Raw genomic sequence first — 16,837 nt, 5'->3', positions numbered from 1 at the left:
AACAATAATAAAGTACAATAGCTCCCAGCAAATTATAAAACAATAAAATTAAAGTGAGTTAATTAAGCTTTGGAATTAGTGGGAGAAATAATGATTAATTTGGAGAGTTAATTAAGCTTTGAAACGTAGGAAGGTTCTATACATATAACTCGTGGGATTTCGTAGGCTTTATTTTACATTCTTATCTCTCTTTTTTTATATTATATATAAAACTGAAGGTAAAGAATAAATCCAACATAATCTGATATTATTGAAAATAAACAAATTAGCTAATGCTTTCATTTTATTTATTCACTATTATATTTAATTTAAATTTGTGACGTGTAGTGTATATATAATGATATATATCTTTTTTTTACGTCCAAATTAATTTGTAGAATACATACAGACCATTATATATTGCGCACTTTTGTTTTTATATATATAATATATGAATATTTGTTTATAGATTAATGATAATAATGATGATGATGATTAGAAAGAATTTCCCGGGTTCTACCCCCACAACCATGAGAAGAATATTTGCTTGAAAATACCATTTAAAAAGGAAATGGTTGGATTTTATTTAGCTTTTTTCAAAACACAAGAGAAAAAGCTTACTTGTGATTTTTATGAGAATATATAATAAATAAATAAATTATTGCCAACCTCTAGCTTTAATTGCTTCAAGAGGCTTTGCTCTTTATGTAGCCCGTCCTTTGTATTATTATTGTTTCTATATTGAACTTTTTCTTCCCTAGAATCTCTTTCCAATGAATTAGCATCCTAGGACAACGTTTTCTCCATAGTCCCCACTATTACCAAAATGTCTTTCTTTTTAATATTATATATTATTATTATATCCCTTCACATGTATTATGCTTTTACTCTAGGGCCTAATTATAGAAATTATATATATTTTCTTGATACAACTTTGTATATTTTAATTGCACATATATATAAAAAGGGTCTCATTGTAGTTTTAATTGCTCTTTAATTGTTTTTGAATTTTTTTAAATAATATACGAGGTTCAAAATGAAGTTTAAACAACTAATTACACATATAATAAAAGTATTTATTGTGCAACTGATTGTTTGAAATTTGAATCCTATTTTTGGTATAATAAATTATTCAGAAGTTTCTTAAGATATTATACCTTACCTAAAAGAATTGAGATACACTCTTTCAAATATTGAAAATAAAAAAAAGTATCAACCGTAAGAACAAAAGTATTATATATCATTGTACATTGACAAGGAATACCAACTATATAATATAATAGTAGTGCTATAATAAACCATTTCAAAAAAATATATATATACATATATAGTACAATAATAAATGCACCCCATAATATACAAATATACAAAGTATATTGTACTATTGTAAATTATTAAAGTAGGACCAAAAACTAGATAAAACCCTAAGTAAGTAGGTAATCATATATATCATTTCAATCCTTGATGCTTGATCCAAAGTGCCTCTTACAAGGCCCACCCCAAATAAAAAAACTAATCAATATGATAAGAGTGCCATGAATATATTAATTAATGTACAGGGAGATAATCAATCATTGACATGATGTGGAAGAAGTTAAATATCTTGAAGCTGTTGACGATATTATTATTATTATTATTATGAATTTATATATATACTGTAAGTCATGTACTATTAACATTTTGTCCTTAAGCATCAACAATAAAAATTAAAATTTTTTTTTTTTTCTTTTTCTATAACGTAGACTTAAAAAATAAAAAACGATAATAAAATCTACCTAATTTTCATTTTCATGTTCTTGTAGTTCTTGTATGGCATGACACATAAGGGTTATGATTAATCTACCAGCATGACAATCTAGTAATCACTGCTATACATTTGTATATCATTTTCGTATGGGTCCTATATACAAGAGGGTGAGCTATAATTTGAGCATTTGGTCCACCATTATATATATTTTTTAAAAAATAATTACGTAGATTCATTTGCATACAATAATAATAATAATAATACATCCGAAAACTTAGGAATAAAATTGTTTGGCTTACGTATTTTACCTATATATTTTCACTAAAAAAAAACTATATATACATTTATGCAAGTCAGCTAATGGCTAATGGAGCCCCGAAAATCATAAGGGTCATTAGTTGGAGGGTCCCTTGATTAAGTGGTAACTAAAGATTAAGAACGCTTGTTCTTCAACTTTTTTTCTTTCTTTTGCAAAAAGCTTGCTCTTCCAGTAATTTGAATGTCTTTAAAAATGACCAAATGAGCATATCTAGCTACAATACCATATATAAATATATATAATTTGAACAAATTTAATTTTTATTTTTACGAAAGACGCTCTACTAATTTAGGCATGTTAATATGATTTTTAACTTAAATGTGCAGCTCGTCACTAATCAATGAGTTTATTAAAAATTGTGATTAATTAAAATTTTACTTAATTAATTATAATCATTAAAATACTATACTTATATTAAACCGGGATCCTGTTTACAAAAGTATTTATAAAAGTTTTACTGTACATATACAAAAGTTTGTCGCCTAGCGACTATACAAAATAAGCCCTGATGTCCAAAAGACTGTACGCTCCTGGCCTAACCGTCCCGACATGTACAATCTCTATTTGCTCGCTCTCACGGCTGCTCAACCTTAGCCTTGCCCTTACCTACACATGCAAACAATAACTGTGAGTCGACAGACTCAGTAAAAAAAACATAAATAATAACATAACAATAATTCGAATTATAATCAGGCGCCCCTACACCCAACCATAACCCTATCCCCGTGTCCAACACGGTACTGAGTTTAGAACGTTCATACGTCAGTACTACTGACCATAATATCAGCCTAAATTCCATTATTTTAGAAATTCATATTTAGGATGTTAAATAACATCCATGGTAGTAAATCTAGATCCTGGTAAAATAATCCCCAACAATACCCATATATACTTACAAAATCTTCGTAATTCACAAATTACGCTTATTCCTTTATTTATATTGAAATTCTTAATTACTACATAATTGACTAGTAAGATCATAATTCTACTTATTAAACTCATAACACACATATTATCTCATTTTTAGTAAAATATGGCCCAATTATAAAAATTGAATTTCTGGGATATTACAGTCATTACTGATTCAGGAGCCAAACTTTTATAAATCTTGTGTCGTTTATAGCTACTTGATTATTTTTAATATTCAAACATTAATATAGATGTTTATTGACTCCGCATAGTTGACTAAAAATAAGGTCAAAACACCTAACTAATCTATTTAGTCAATCAAAGTGAGAGAATATAATATTTTGATTGTTTAAATAAATGTTACAAAGTTACAAGCTTGTTACTAATGGGAAAATATTTAATCTAGTGGGGGATTATTATACTATTTGAATAATATAATATATATATATATAAATTAAATATGTGTAACATACTAATAAGTGAGTGTATGATAAGTTGTCATAATTTTGTAACATAAGAGAGGTTACAAATTTGAAATAAATTACTAACCCTACGATTCACGTTTGATAAAGATAAAATTGAGTTAGTAATTGTATATGGTAGTTAGAAAATCAAATGGAGATGTTTCCAAAAATTTGAAACTGTCAAATATTTAGTTTTCGAATATTGGATGAAGAGTTGGATCAAAGAGAAATTTTAAAAACCAAAGTTTGTGAATAGAAACAGGCCCAAGTGACATGTCGCCCAAGCACTCGGTGACATGTCGCCTACTTTACTAAATGAAAGTTTTTTGATATTTTAGTGATGTTTTATCGACATGTGGTTTGAGGGTGTCCCTCCAGGCAACATGTTGCCTAGTGTCAGGCGACATGTCACCTTGAGCTATTTTTTGAGAAAATATTGCAAAATATTGGGACTTTAATGGGGGAATTTCTAGTGTCAAACCCAACGTTTATATGTCCATTTAATGTCCTATTTCGGCTGGTAACATCCATCGAGATGTGTGATATCAAATGTGAATTCTAAACGCTATATAAGGAGGTCAAATGTGCTCATTTGTGTAACTAAGTTTTCTATCAACAAGCACTTGCTAGAAAATACAAGACTTGATAATTCTCAAAGTTATTTCATTTCCCTTGGTGGTTAGAGATAGGGAAAATAAGTTTTTTGACAAAGATGTTATACCTTGTTCAAGTCATGGTGATCCCCACCAATCTATACTTAAGGTTGTGAGTGAGTGTATATATATATTCTTTTTTTGAACAAGAAGAAATCTTTATTCAAAATGAACTAACAATGATCAAACAAAGCCAACTACTATAACAAGCCAACCACCAACAAGGACCCTACCAATTTGCTATTACATTATAGATATACGAATCTAACTTGTTTTTACCACTAACAGCAGAGTTGAAGACTCTAAACTTGATAGTTTTTTTAATCTCCAAGCTGATACTAGCAACAATTTTACAACTCAATTCAAACATACAAATATTTCTACACTATGGCTGAGAAGAAAGCATTGATCATTTTATCTTGTAAATTTTTTAGAGGGGTTAACAACCAATCAAACCAGTCCTTGAAGCTTTTTAGCCACGCGAGACCACCCAACTATTTGCTTACTTCAGAAACTACTTTAATGGTGACAAGGGAGTCCATAAAGAGATGAGAATGAGTCTCTTTGGAATTATCACAAACCAGGGAGAGATAAGAAGGAATCAACAACAACTTACTTATATGATCTCTGGTCAATAGCTGGTTATTTGTTGCTTGCCAACATATAAATCTATGTTTAGGAACACTCAATTTATGCCAAACTCTTGTAGCATAATCCACTTTTTGTATAGAAGTAGTCAAAATGTAAAAAGATTTAGCTTTGAATATACCTTTTTGACAAGGATTGGTTATATCCCTAATAACAATTGTGTCTCTTAGCCGTAAAAGTTTCTTGAAATACTAGCTCGCATCATGTTTGAACGCTATATGCCAAAAATCTTGTCCTTTTAAATAGATAGCATTCACCCACCAGACCTAGAGATTGTCATGCTTACTCAAAATGGCCTAAACAAATTTAGCCATTAAGGCTTTATTCCATTTGTTTCCTTCTTGAAAACTAATGCCACCATAATTCTTGGGGAGATGTTAGGCTATTTTTAGCCTATGTTTTGGATCCAATTTATGTGCGTTTTTAGCTGTGTTGGGACGGAATTACGCTTGTTTTCTATGTTTTCAGGTTCTTTGGAATAAAAGAGGTCTCGGGTGCAGAAATTCGTTAAAAGACGTGCTGAGCCGAAGAAAACTCAATTTTTGAGCAATTGTGCATATCTGGCCGCGGCTAAACACAACTTGGCCGCGGCTAGATCTCGAAAACTCAGAAGGCTTCAGTCGCCGCGGCGATGAAGAGGCTCGCCGCGGCGAGTTACGAGATACAGAGAGCACCCAAATTTGGCGATTTCTAGCCGCGGCGAGAGGAAGCTTGGCCGCGGCGAGATCCCGTACGGACAAGGGGCATTTTCGTCCATCGAACCCTAAATTTCAATTATAAATAGAAAATTGCGATTGGAAGTCTGGAGAGCGATTTTGGAACCCTAAAACACAGCTGAGAGCGGCAGGAAGAGCATAGAGATTCAAGTGAAGATCCAGAATTCATCCACCAACAGTTCTTTTCTTTATTCCTCTTTAATTTCTTTATGTTGAATATTGCTATAGGAATGGTTATGGATTTGTTTCTGAACTAAATTTCCCATTTAGGGAGGATGATGATTGTTGTTTAATGTATTGCCTAGTTAATGTTTAATTACCATTCCTCAATTCTTGTGTGTGAAATTATCTTAATTTGTTCTTAATTTCATGTTTAAGATTGATCACCTTGTGCATGCTCTATGATCCCAATTCGAAATCTGAAAAGTGAGAATTGAGAATGCTAAAATTAAGATAATCGATGTTCTATGTGAAACGAAAGTATTTGCATGACTTATGTGACGAGTAGATTATTGCTTAATGCTGATTTCATGTTAGTTTAATTAAGGAATTAATTAGATAACATGTGATTTAGAATCTAGAAGATCTGAAAGGAGCTAGGTTATTTCATAATCTGTCATTCACTCCAAGAATAGGATAGTAATTAAGCATTAACAAATTGGGTAAACAACAACAGGATTCTCCTCCCTATTGTCTCATCTTGCTCAACTTTAAATTGTGTTATTAAGTTTCCTGAATTTCTTTCATATTTTACTGTTTTTAAATCATAATTGCTTTCGATTTACCGAATAGAATCATAAGTATAATTTAGTGGTACTTGATCCAATTCCCTGTGGGATCGACCTCACCTGTGTGAGATTTACTACTTGATTGCGTATACTTGCGTAGTGTTTTTGCGTATACTTCCTAGCACACATCCAATTTAATTCAAACAGTTGCAAGTCAAGCACACAGTTATGTTTTAATCCATTGCACAAGTGAATAACAACAATTCAATCCATCTTTCAATTTAGCTATCACGCCAGACTAAAAAAAAAAACTAAAACAAACTAAACTAAAACAAATAAATGCGAAAAAATAAATTAAGTTTCCCCCCCCAAACTAAAATGCACATTGTCCCCAATGTGTGAAAATAAAGCAGGGTGAGAGAAACTTACCTGAGCCCCTTAAAAGGGGTTTGGCGGCGGTGGCTGGTCATAAGGGTTGAAACGGGGTGGCATGGGAAAATAGTTTGGATCATCCACACCGATATTCATTCTCGTGACAAGTGTGTTCAATTGAGCCACCTGCTGCTCATCGAAGATACTCCTTTGGGCCATGTAATTTTGCATATGCATGTTTTGCTGAATCAGATAATTCAGCTGATTGTGAGTGTACTGCATGGCAGGGTCAAGAGGCCCGACAAGACGTGGTGGTTCGATGTCCTCACGTTCCTCTTCTTCTCTTGCCGGAGGACCTCCTTGAACTGGCGGTTGACCATGAGGATGAGGAGGTTTGAAGCGAAGAACAGTCGCCAAGTTAATAGGGCGCTGTGGCGGTGCCTTTGTATCATATGAGTAATGTGGTACCCCATGTTTCTCACATAGATCAGTGATTATTCCAGCCAACCCAAGTCCTCCACCAGAAGATCCCTCAACCATAATGTCAAAGGTCACTCGAACAATATCCCCCACATTCAAATTATACCCTTTCATAATGCCGTAAACCCATTTAAGTCTGTCCATTTGAGCATCAGAAAAATGCTTGTTGGGGAGCATCCTTGCACTAACAAAGTAAAGCCAAGCCTTGGCCACTGGATTGAGTTCACATCGGTACAATTGGTATGGTTCTCCATTAAGCTCATGGAACCTAAGGCCAGGATACCCTAGAGTCTCAGCAATATCCACATAATTCAAACTTCTCTCATAAAATTGTCGTTTCAAGGGTTGTTCTTCATTAGTGAAAGTTTGGAGGTCATAAAGGGCATGAATAGCGGCTGTGGTAGCAGGCACTCTAACCCCCCTAACTCTAACTTTGCCCTCTTCTCTTTCAGGCCAGTTGGCTAAAAATTCCAAAGCTAGAGTTTGATTACCACGCTCAGTGACATCTACGAACTTAGTCCACTGCCTATGTAGGATTTGATCCCTAATAGATGCAAAAGCAGGGGGAATGTTGGCAGTTTGGCTTAGGTTGACAATGTCTATCCCTCTATCTTCAATGAATGCCCTATCTTTCAATTTCAAAAACCGCTCTTGAGCCTCCATGTTGGTAAACCTAACTCTATCAAGATTAGAGCGTCCCCTAGATGGGTTGGATGATGAAGCTCCCTCCTCATTAACCCTTGACCTCTTTGGATCCATAGCAAAAAAAAATTATATCCTAACTCTCAAGATTTTTTTCAAAATTTCGACAGCACTTCCCCTTAAAAATTGACTTCCCGGGATTAAAATCCCTTTCAATTTAACCCAATTCTATTACACAATCAATTTCAACAATGTATATAGCAAAAATCCCAAATATCCACCAAATAATCCAAAATTATCCAACAAATTCACAAATTCTTCAATAAAAATTGGAGTGGAAGTCTTAGAATCAATACCTCAATGACAATTCTTCCTTTAATCATCCTCGATTGTTGACATCTTGAAGCTTTTGAGAAAGAAAAGGATGAATAAGTTTTTTTAATATTTTGGGTGAGGTTTGAGGGATTTGGGGTTGATTTTGAGTGGGAATTAATGTTTAATGAGAGAAATAAGGGATTAGGATGATTATTGATGAAAGTTTATGGTTAGAGTTGGTGGAAAAGAGTTTTGAATGGGATTAGATGAAGAAAAAATGGTGAGAAGGAGTGTTTTCGGCGTGGAGAAGAGAGGGTTTGAATGTGGTGTTTGATTTGAAATGTTAGGGATTTGGGATTTAAAAAGGGAAACTGGCCACTCTCGCCGCGGCGACCTGTAGCCTCGCCGCGGCGAGAATTCGAGAAAATAAGACACTTCCTGTTATTGTGGCTTCTTCCCTATCTTCTGTAGAGACAGATAAGCTATTACGGGTTCTAAGGAAGCATTCAAAAGCCATTGGATGGACTTTAGCAGATATTAAAGGGATCAGCCCTTCAACTGTAATGCATAGAATCTTAATGGAGGAAGGAGTGAAGCCAACCATTGATGCACAACGTAGATTAAATCCACCAATGAAGGAGGTTGTCAGAAAAGAAGTCTTGAAGTGGTTAGATGCCGGGGTAGCATATCCTATTTCAGATAGTAAATGGGTGAGCCCAGTCCAAGTTGTTCCAAAGAAAGGAGGGATGACGGTGGTAAAGAACGAGAAGAATGAACTCATCCCAACTAGAACTGTCACGGGATGGAGAATTTGCATTGACTACCGAAAACTCAACAAGGCCACAAGAAAAGATCACTTTCCACTCCCATTCAGGAGACAAACTTTGTCCCAAGAAGAGAGATGCATTTTGCTTTAGTTTCCTTTTGTCTCCAAAAGAAAGTCCCTACAACATTTATCGATGGCTACAAAGACTTTTTAAGGGAGAATGAACAAGCTCATTCAGAAATTTCTAATCCCCAAGAGGACTAAGTGAATCAGTTGCGCCCTTCTAGCAAAAGATAAGTTCCTACTAGCCTAGTTATGAAGTTTCATATGAATTTTGTCAAGAATGACACCACAATCAGAGGCTCACTATATTTTTGGTCTAAGATGAACTCCAAAAGAATTGAGGAGAAAACTACCCTCTTCCATCTAGATCAACTCCAAATTTGAGTTTTGTAGTCATCTTTCACACTACCAAAGTAGGCCATAGACTTGGATTTATTGGCAATAAGACCTGTAGTCACAAAAGGTTTTAAAAGCCTCTAGGACATGACCAATAGATCTTTCATTTCCCTTGCAAAAAATGATCAAGTCATTCGCAAAACAAAGGTTCACTAGTTTTAAAGACCTACAAAGGGAGTGAAACCTGAAGCCCTTCAATTTGGACGTTTTAATCAACAATCTTGTCAGATACTCCGTAGTTAATACAAATAAGAGAGGAGATATCGGGTCCCCTTGGCGAAGACCTTTCTCCCCTTTAAAAGAGCCATGTAATTGCCTATTCATCATAATGACATAAGAAGCACCATGGATGCAACTTAAAATCAAAGAAATTAACTTGGAAGGAACGCGAAGGTCCTTAAGCAAGTCAAAGATAAAACCCCAATGAAAAGTGTCATATGCCTTGCTCAGATCAATCTTGAATATACTTCTAGCAGAAATATTCTTCCTTGTGTAGCCTCTTAAGAGGTCTTGGAAAATTAAGTATTATGGGTCGACTGTCTGCTTTTAATAAATGCACATTAGTTGTCATGAACCAGGCTCGGCAGCACCTCTGAGATTCTCACATAAATCATCTTTGAGATGCATTTATAGAGTGTGTTGCAGCAGACAATCAGTCTATAATCACTCACATTCTTAGGACTATCTTTCTTGTGTATAAGAGAAATGGTAGTCTCATTAAGTTCCTTTGGAAGGCTACCATTTTGAAAAAATCCCAAAATTGCGTGAGAAACAACCTCTCCGATCTCATTCCATAATTCTTTAAAAAAGCCAGAACCAAATCCATCTAGACCCTGACTCTTGGAGGTGTGGATACTAAACAAAGCCTTCTTGACATCAGCTTTATTGAAAGGTCGAATCAATTAAACCTGTTGCAGTAAATTCAGTTTCCTCCCATCATCCAAACTAATCTCTTCAATCCTTCTTGTAGCTGAGCTTTTCTTCCCCATAAAGATGCAAAAATGTTGAAACAATTCTCAACCAAATTGGGATAGTCCTCAACTATAGTGTCATCATTCTTGTAAGCCACGATTTTATTATTTGATTTTCTTTTTTTTCATGATGGCATGGAAATAGCTAGAATTTTCATCCCCATATCTCAACCAGGTTATTTTCGAATGCTGGTGAAGATAGCTGATATACTGCTTTTTATTGGAAACGTATCTCTGATACATTACCTTCTCATTTTGAGTCATAACAGGGCAATTCAAGTTGATAGCAAGACCTTTCTGGGCCTTGTTAGAAGCCTCATTTGCTTTCGTGTACTGAGTTGTTACATATCCCTTCTTAGCTTTAAAGTTTCTTAATAATGTTAAAGAGGTTAGTTTCCTTAGAGTCCATCCACCTTGTGAGAACTACCTCTTTAAATCCTTCTTTGAACACGCAATAATTGAAAAATCTAAACGATCTTGGACCAGAATTATTACTTTCAACAAGCTTAATAAGACAATAACTATGATCTAAAATAGCTCCCAATTGTACCTAGCTTTAGTGTTCAGGAATACATCTAACCAGGCCTCATTAGAGAAAACTCTGTCAAGTTTCAAGTAGATTCTCACACCCACTTCATTTTATTAGAACAAGTAAAGTAAGCCCCCAAACTTTTTAGCTCATCAACTTGACTCAAAGCGAGCCAATCATGAGCATATTGAATTTTTGAAGCTTTTACTTGTCTACCTCCATATCTATCCTTATAGAAGAACATGGCATTAATGTCTCCTATAATGATCCAAGGTTTCGACAAATTACCAAAACTTGCAAGTTTGTTCCAAAGATCCTTCCTCTCAATTAAAGAATTACTTCCATACACAGCCGTAATAAAGAAATCATCCTTGAAGCCTACCATTTTAACCTTACAATGCACAAACTGCATATCTTCCAGAACCACGTGGACCTTGACCAACTTATTGTTGGAATTATTTTTACCAGGATCTAGATTTACTACCATGTATGTTATTTAACATCCTAAATATGAATTTCTGAAACAATGTAAATAAACACAGATAAAGTTTGAGAAACCTTACAGTGGGTGCAGCGGAATTAAATGACTCATTCCACTCAGATCTCTAACCCTTGTATCCTTTCTGTAGCAGAGTATCACCAAGATCTGCGTCCGAAACTCCTTCCTTGTGTTTGGATTCTTCACAGTCTTACACACTATGATTGAGGACTTACTTGATATGTGTGGACATGCACTCAATCACTATATGGTTCGAAATTATGAAGAGAGAAAAAGAGAAGAAGGGTTCGAATAGCATAGGGAAGAAGGCTCAAATTTTTGACTGAAGACAAGTGTGTTCATCATCCTTCAATTTGAGGCCATCATTATCTATTTATAGGGAACCACCTAGGTTTAGGTTTGAATTATTTGCATTAAAAAATAAAATAAATGGTAAAATAGAGCAATAGTGGCCGGCCATAGGATGTGGGCCCCAACTTTGCAATTTTTCCATTATTCTAACTATTTATCTTATTTAATTTTCTCAAAAATATCATTTTTCCAATTCAACCACTTAAATGTCAAAACTATTTATTTAATAATTAAAATTAATTATCAAATAAAATTTCCATTTAATATATTTATTAATTAGACTTAATAAAGTCCCTTAATTAACAAATAAACCCTAGAATCTCTTTTCTTCACAATTAAGCCATAGCTTAGTGAAAATTCATAAACTAGACATATTCTAATTTTAGAATTGTAATTGATTAATTAAAATCAATTAACTGAGTCTTACAAGCAGTTTGTCTCAACTAGTATGGGGACCATGGGCCTATATAACCGATGTTCCAATAAGCATATCTAGAATTTACAAAGTAAATCCACTAACTTATTAATTCCTCATTGCATCCACCATAGAACTTGGAATTGCACTCTTAGTTACATAGAACGTTCTATATGTTCCACGATATAGATACGCTATTAATTATCCATTGTTATAATCCCAATAATCAATGATCCTCTATAGATGATCTACATTGCATAGGGACAAAATTACCGTTACACCCTTTCAATGTATTTATCCTTAAAACACTTGCCCACCTATAAATGATATTTTAGTGAACTAATATAATCACTAAAATGAGCGCTCTATCATTTATCTCTATTTAGTCCAGCTCGAAGGAAATCATCGTTTCACTTCTATGTCCGGATAGAAGTTATAGATTCCATATCTATGATTAGCGCTCCCACTCAATTGTACTATCGTGTTCTCAAAATGTACGTATCACCCTGACCAAAAAGTAGGCTTAACTAACAAATCAAAGGACACAAATAACACTCTTGAGATCTAACCTAACCATGTCAGGATTAAGATCATTTGATCTAGGATCAACTAGGTGATATTAAATTGAATAGATATTACAATAACTTTATCATATCTAATCCAAGTTTAATATTGGTCCCTTCCAATGTATACTCCATACATCTGATACTGGTAAACTTTGCCAATGCCCTGGAAAGGACATAACACTTATCCAAGGTGTAAGTATACCTATCACTAATTATCATGCCAGTCTAAATCTAATGAACTGATTAATCAGGGAATTAAACTTTTTGAATATATAATCATGATTATATTTCACTATGCTGACAATACTATAATCATGAACAAATACATATGTTCTGGACTTAATAGAATTTATACATTAAATATAAACATGAAATAAATCATGTGAACCATGCAACATAAAATGATTTCTGATCTTTATTAATTAGATAATCTGATTATATTGAAATTAGTTTTATTTAGGGCACAAAACCCAACACTTATTCACCTAAATTAGCATAATATGATAGGACAAAACCTGACTGGAATGCCAATTCCAAATAAGGAAATTATTCATCATATTCTGAGCTTTTTCATGTCTAATTTTAGTCCCAAAGAGAGCACCAAAATGAACTTATTATCATTACACATATCAAACAAATCTACCTATTGTTAGGCTATTTTTAGCCTATGTTTTGGATCTAATTTATGTGCGTTTTTAGCTGTGTTGGGACGGAATTACGCTTGTTTTCTATGTTTTCAGGTTCTTTGGAATAAAAGAGGTCTCGGGTGCAGAAATTCGTTAAAAGACGTGCTGAGCCGAAGAAAACACAATTTCTGAGTAATTGTGCACACCTGGCCGCGGCTAGATCTCGAAAATTTAGAAGGCTTCAGTCGCCGCGACGATGAAGAGTCTCGCCGCGGCCATTTAAGAGATACAGAGAGACCCCTTATTTTCAATTATCTCGCCGCGGCGAGAGGAAGCTTAGCCGCGGCGAGATCCCGTACGGACCAGGGGTATTTTCGTCCATCGAACCCTAAATTTTAGTTATAAATAGAAAACTGCGATTGGAAGTCAGGGAGAGCGATCAGAAACCCTAAAATACAGCTGAGAGCGGCAGGAAGAGCACAGAGATTGAAGTGAAGATCCAGAATTCATCCACCAACAGTTCTTTTCTTTATTCCTCTTTAATTTCTTTATGTTGAATATTGCTATAGGAATGGTTATGGATTTGTTTCTGAACTAAATTTCCCATTTAGGGAGGATGATTGTTGTTTAATGTTTTGCCTAGTTAATGTTTAATTACCATTCCTCAATTCTTGTGTGTGAAATTATCTTAATTTGTTCTTAATTTCATGTTTAAGATTGATCACCTTGTGCATGCTCTATGATCTCAATTCGAAATCTGAAAAGTGAGAATTGAGAATGCTAAAATTAAGATAATCGATGTTCTATGTGAAACGAAAGTATTTGCATGACTTATGTGACGAGTAGATTATTACTTAATGCTGATTACATGTTAGTTTAATTAAGGAATTAATTAGATAACATGTGATTTAGAATCTAGAAGATCTGAAAGGAGCTAGGTTATTTCATAATCTGTCATTCACTCTAAGAATAGGATAGTAATTAAGCATTAACGATTTGGGTAAACAACAACAGGATTCTCCTCCCTATTATCTCATCTTGTTCAATTTTCAATTGTGTTAGTAAGTTTTCTGAATTTCTTTCATATTTTACTGTTTTTAAATCATAATTGCTTTCGATTTGCCGAATAGAATCATAAGTGTAATTTAGTGATATTTAATCCAATTCCCTGTGGGATCGACCTCACCTGTGTGAGATTTACTACTTGGTTGCGTATACTTGCGTAGCGTTTATAATTTTCAGCAACAAGTTTTTGGCGCCGTTGCCGGGGAATTGTTAAAGATTAATATTACATAAAATTATACTAACTTCTACTTTGGTATATTTTCTCTTGCTGATTTTTCTAACCTTTTTCTTGTAATAATTTCTTGATCTATTTCAGGAATCCTAAGTGCATGCGCCGTCAAGGACAAACAGTCATATTACCAGTTGATCCTGAAATCGAGAAAACTTGCAGGAGGAATCGAAAGAACAAGAGGCAAGAAAGAGTTTCAGCAACTGCTGAAACATCAGAAATCATGGCTGCCAATGTGAACAATAATGCTGGAAACAATGGGGGTAATAACGGTAATAATGGAGGTGCCGTGGAAGATCAAGCTAATGGCCGTAGCTTGAGAGATTATATTCTCCCTACTCTGACGGGAGTGCAGTCATGTATCAGGCCACCGGCAGTGGATGCAAATAATTTCGAGATTAAGCCTGCCATCCTTCAAATGGTGCAGTCTTCAGTTCAGTTTGGTGGCCTCCCTTCTGAAGATCCTAATCTGCATCTCTCTAACTTCATGGAACTTTGTGAAACTTTTAAGGTTAATGGAGTTAGCGATGATGCCATTCGACTGAGATTGTTTCCATTCTCGCTCAGAGAACGAGCCAAGAGTTGGTTGAATTCCTTGCCACCTAATTCTATTGCCACATGGAATGATTTGGCAACAAAATTTTTGTCAAAGTTTTTTCCTCCAGCCAAGTCTGCAAAGCTGAGAGGAGAAATCAATAATTTCTGCCAACAAGATAATGAATCTCTCCATGAGGCTTGGGAGAGGTTTAAAGATCTGATCAGGAGGTGTCCTCATCATGGTATAGAGAAGTGGATGCTGGTTCACAACTTCTACAACGGGCTGGTTGGTAATACTAGAACTCTAATAGATGCAGCAGCGGGCGGAGCTTTTATGAGAAAAAGTGCTAATGAGGCGTATGATCTATTGGAGGAGATGGCTCTAAACAATCAGCAGTGGCCAACTGAAAGGAGTCAATCTAAGAAGGTAGCTGGTGTGTTAGAAGTTGATGCCATCACAAAGTTAACAGCTCAGGTTGAGGCATTGACAAAAATAATTGCAGGGCAAGCTAAACAAGCCCAAATTGTTTGTGAGTTATGTGGAGGAAGTCATCACTTTTCGGAGTGTCAAGCAGATGTGGATGATTTGCCAATGGATGAAGCTAAAGCCATTGGGAATTTTTCACAGAACAACAACAACAACAATTATGGGTTCAACCAGGGTAACAACCGAAGAAATAGTGGGTTCTATCAGCAAAGAAATCAGAACCAACAGTTTAATCAGCAACAAGCCTCTGGTGGAAGTTCTAGTTTGCGGACACGATTCTTCGCTCCAATTTATGACCGAAACTAGATCTTCAATTAAAGACCTGCAGACTCAGATGGGCCAACTAGCAACTCAGGTAGCAACCCGCCCTCAAGGAAATTTGCCTAGCACAACTGAAGTCAATCCCAAAGAAAACTGCAAGGCAATTACCCTGAGGAGCGGTAAGAAGTATGATGGGCCCGAGTTACCACAACCAGTTGAGGTAGACGAAGAAATAGATGCTCAACCAGTGCAAACACCAACACCAACAGCAGAGAAGGCTACTGACAGCCCAGCACCACCACCACAGTCTCCACCGATTAGTATTGATCATCATGTAAAAATACCCTATCCTCAGAGGCTCAGAAAGTCAAGCTTAGACAAGCAGTTCACCAAGTTTCTAGAAGTCTTCAAAAGACTTCACATTAACATTCCTTTTGCTGAAGCTCTAGAGCAGATGCCAAGTTATGTGAAGTTTATGAAGGAAATTTTGTCAAAGAAGAGGAAGATGGAAGATTATGAGACAGTGGCTCTAACTGAAGAATGTAGCGCTATTCTACAGAAGAAACTCCCTCCAAAACTCAGAGATCCAGGGAGCTTCACTATTCCTTGTACTATTGGAAAAATTGAAGGAATAAATGCACTATGTGATTTGGGAGCGAGTATAAACTTAATGCCTTTGTCAGTGTTTAAAAGACTGCAGCTGGGTGAAGCAAAGCCAACTACTGTAACTCTTCAACTGGCAGATCGATCGCTAGCTCACCCTAGAGGAGTCATTGAGGATGTGTTAGTAAAGGTGGACAAGTTCATCTTTCCAGCTGATTTCATTGTTCTGGATATGGAAGAAGATAGTAATGTTCCTATCATCCTGGGGAGACCTTTCTTGGCAACAGGGAAAGCACTAATTGATGTTCAGAAAGGAGAGTTAAAGCTAAGGGTACTGATAACTCTAAGATTTAGAGTTATTTTCATATCTTTAAGCTTGAAGTTAATGTGATTTGTGGAGCAATTAATGTTTATATTGTGTAATTGTGTCTAGTTTGTTGTGTCTTTGTAATAAATGAAAGTGTGTGTGTTAGTAAGTGTTAAATAGACTTATGTTATTGT

At 35.1% G+C, this 16,837-nt stretch overlaps 1 non-coding gene across 1 annotated transcript; it reads right to left on the bottom strand.

Annotated features, from left to right (window-relative positions):
- Positions 1-15,124: 15,124 nt before the first annotated feature.
- LOC133033755 (small nucleolar RNA R71) lies at positions 15,125-15,231 on the bottom strand. The gene has a single exon (XR_009685822.1). It is a non-coding gene; the product is annotated as a small nucleolar RNA R71 (small nucleolar RNA).
- Positions 15,232-16,837: the final 1,606 nt, after the last annotated feature.

Source organism: Cannabis sativa, chromosome 1 (genome assembly GCF_029168945.1).
Source record: "Cannabis sativa cultivar Pink pepper isolate KNU-18-1 chromosome 1, ASM2916894v1, whole genome shotgun sequence".
Taxonomy (NCBI): domain Eukaryota; kingdom Viridiplantae; phylum Streptophyta; class Magnoliopsida; order Rosales; family Cannabaceae; genus Cannabis; species Cannabis sativa.
The sequence above is the reverse complement of the archived record's forward strand: the minus strand, read 5'-3'. Positions and strand labels throughout refer to the sequence as shown.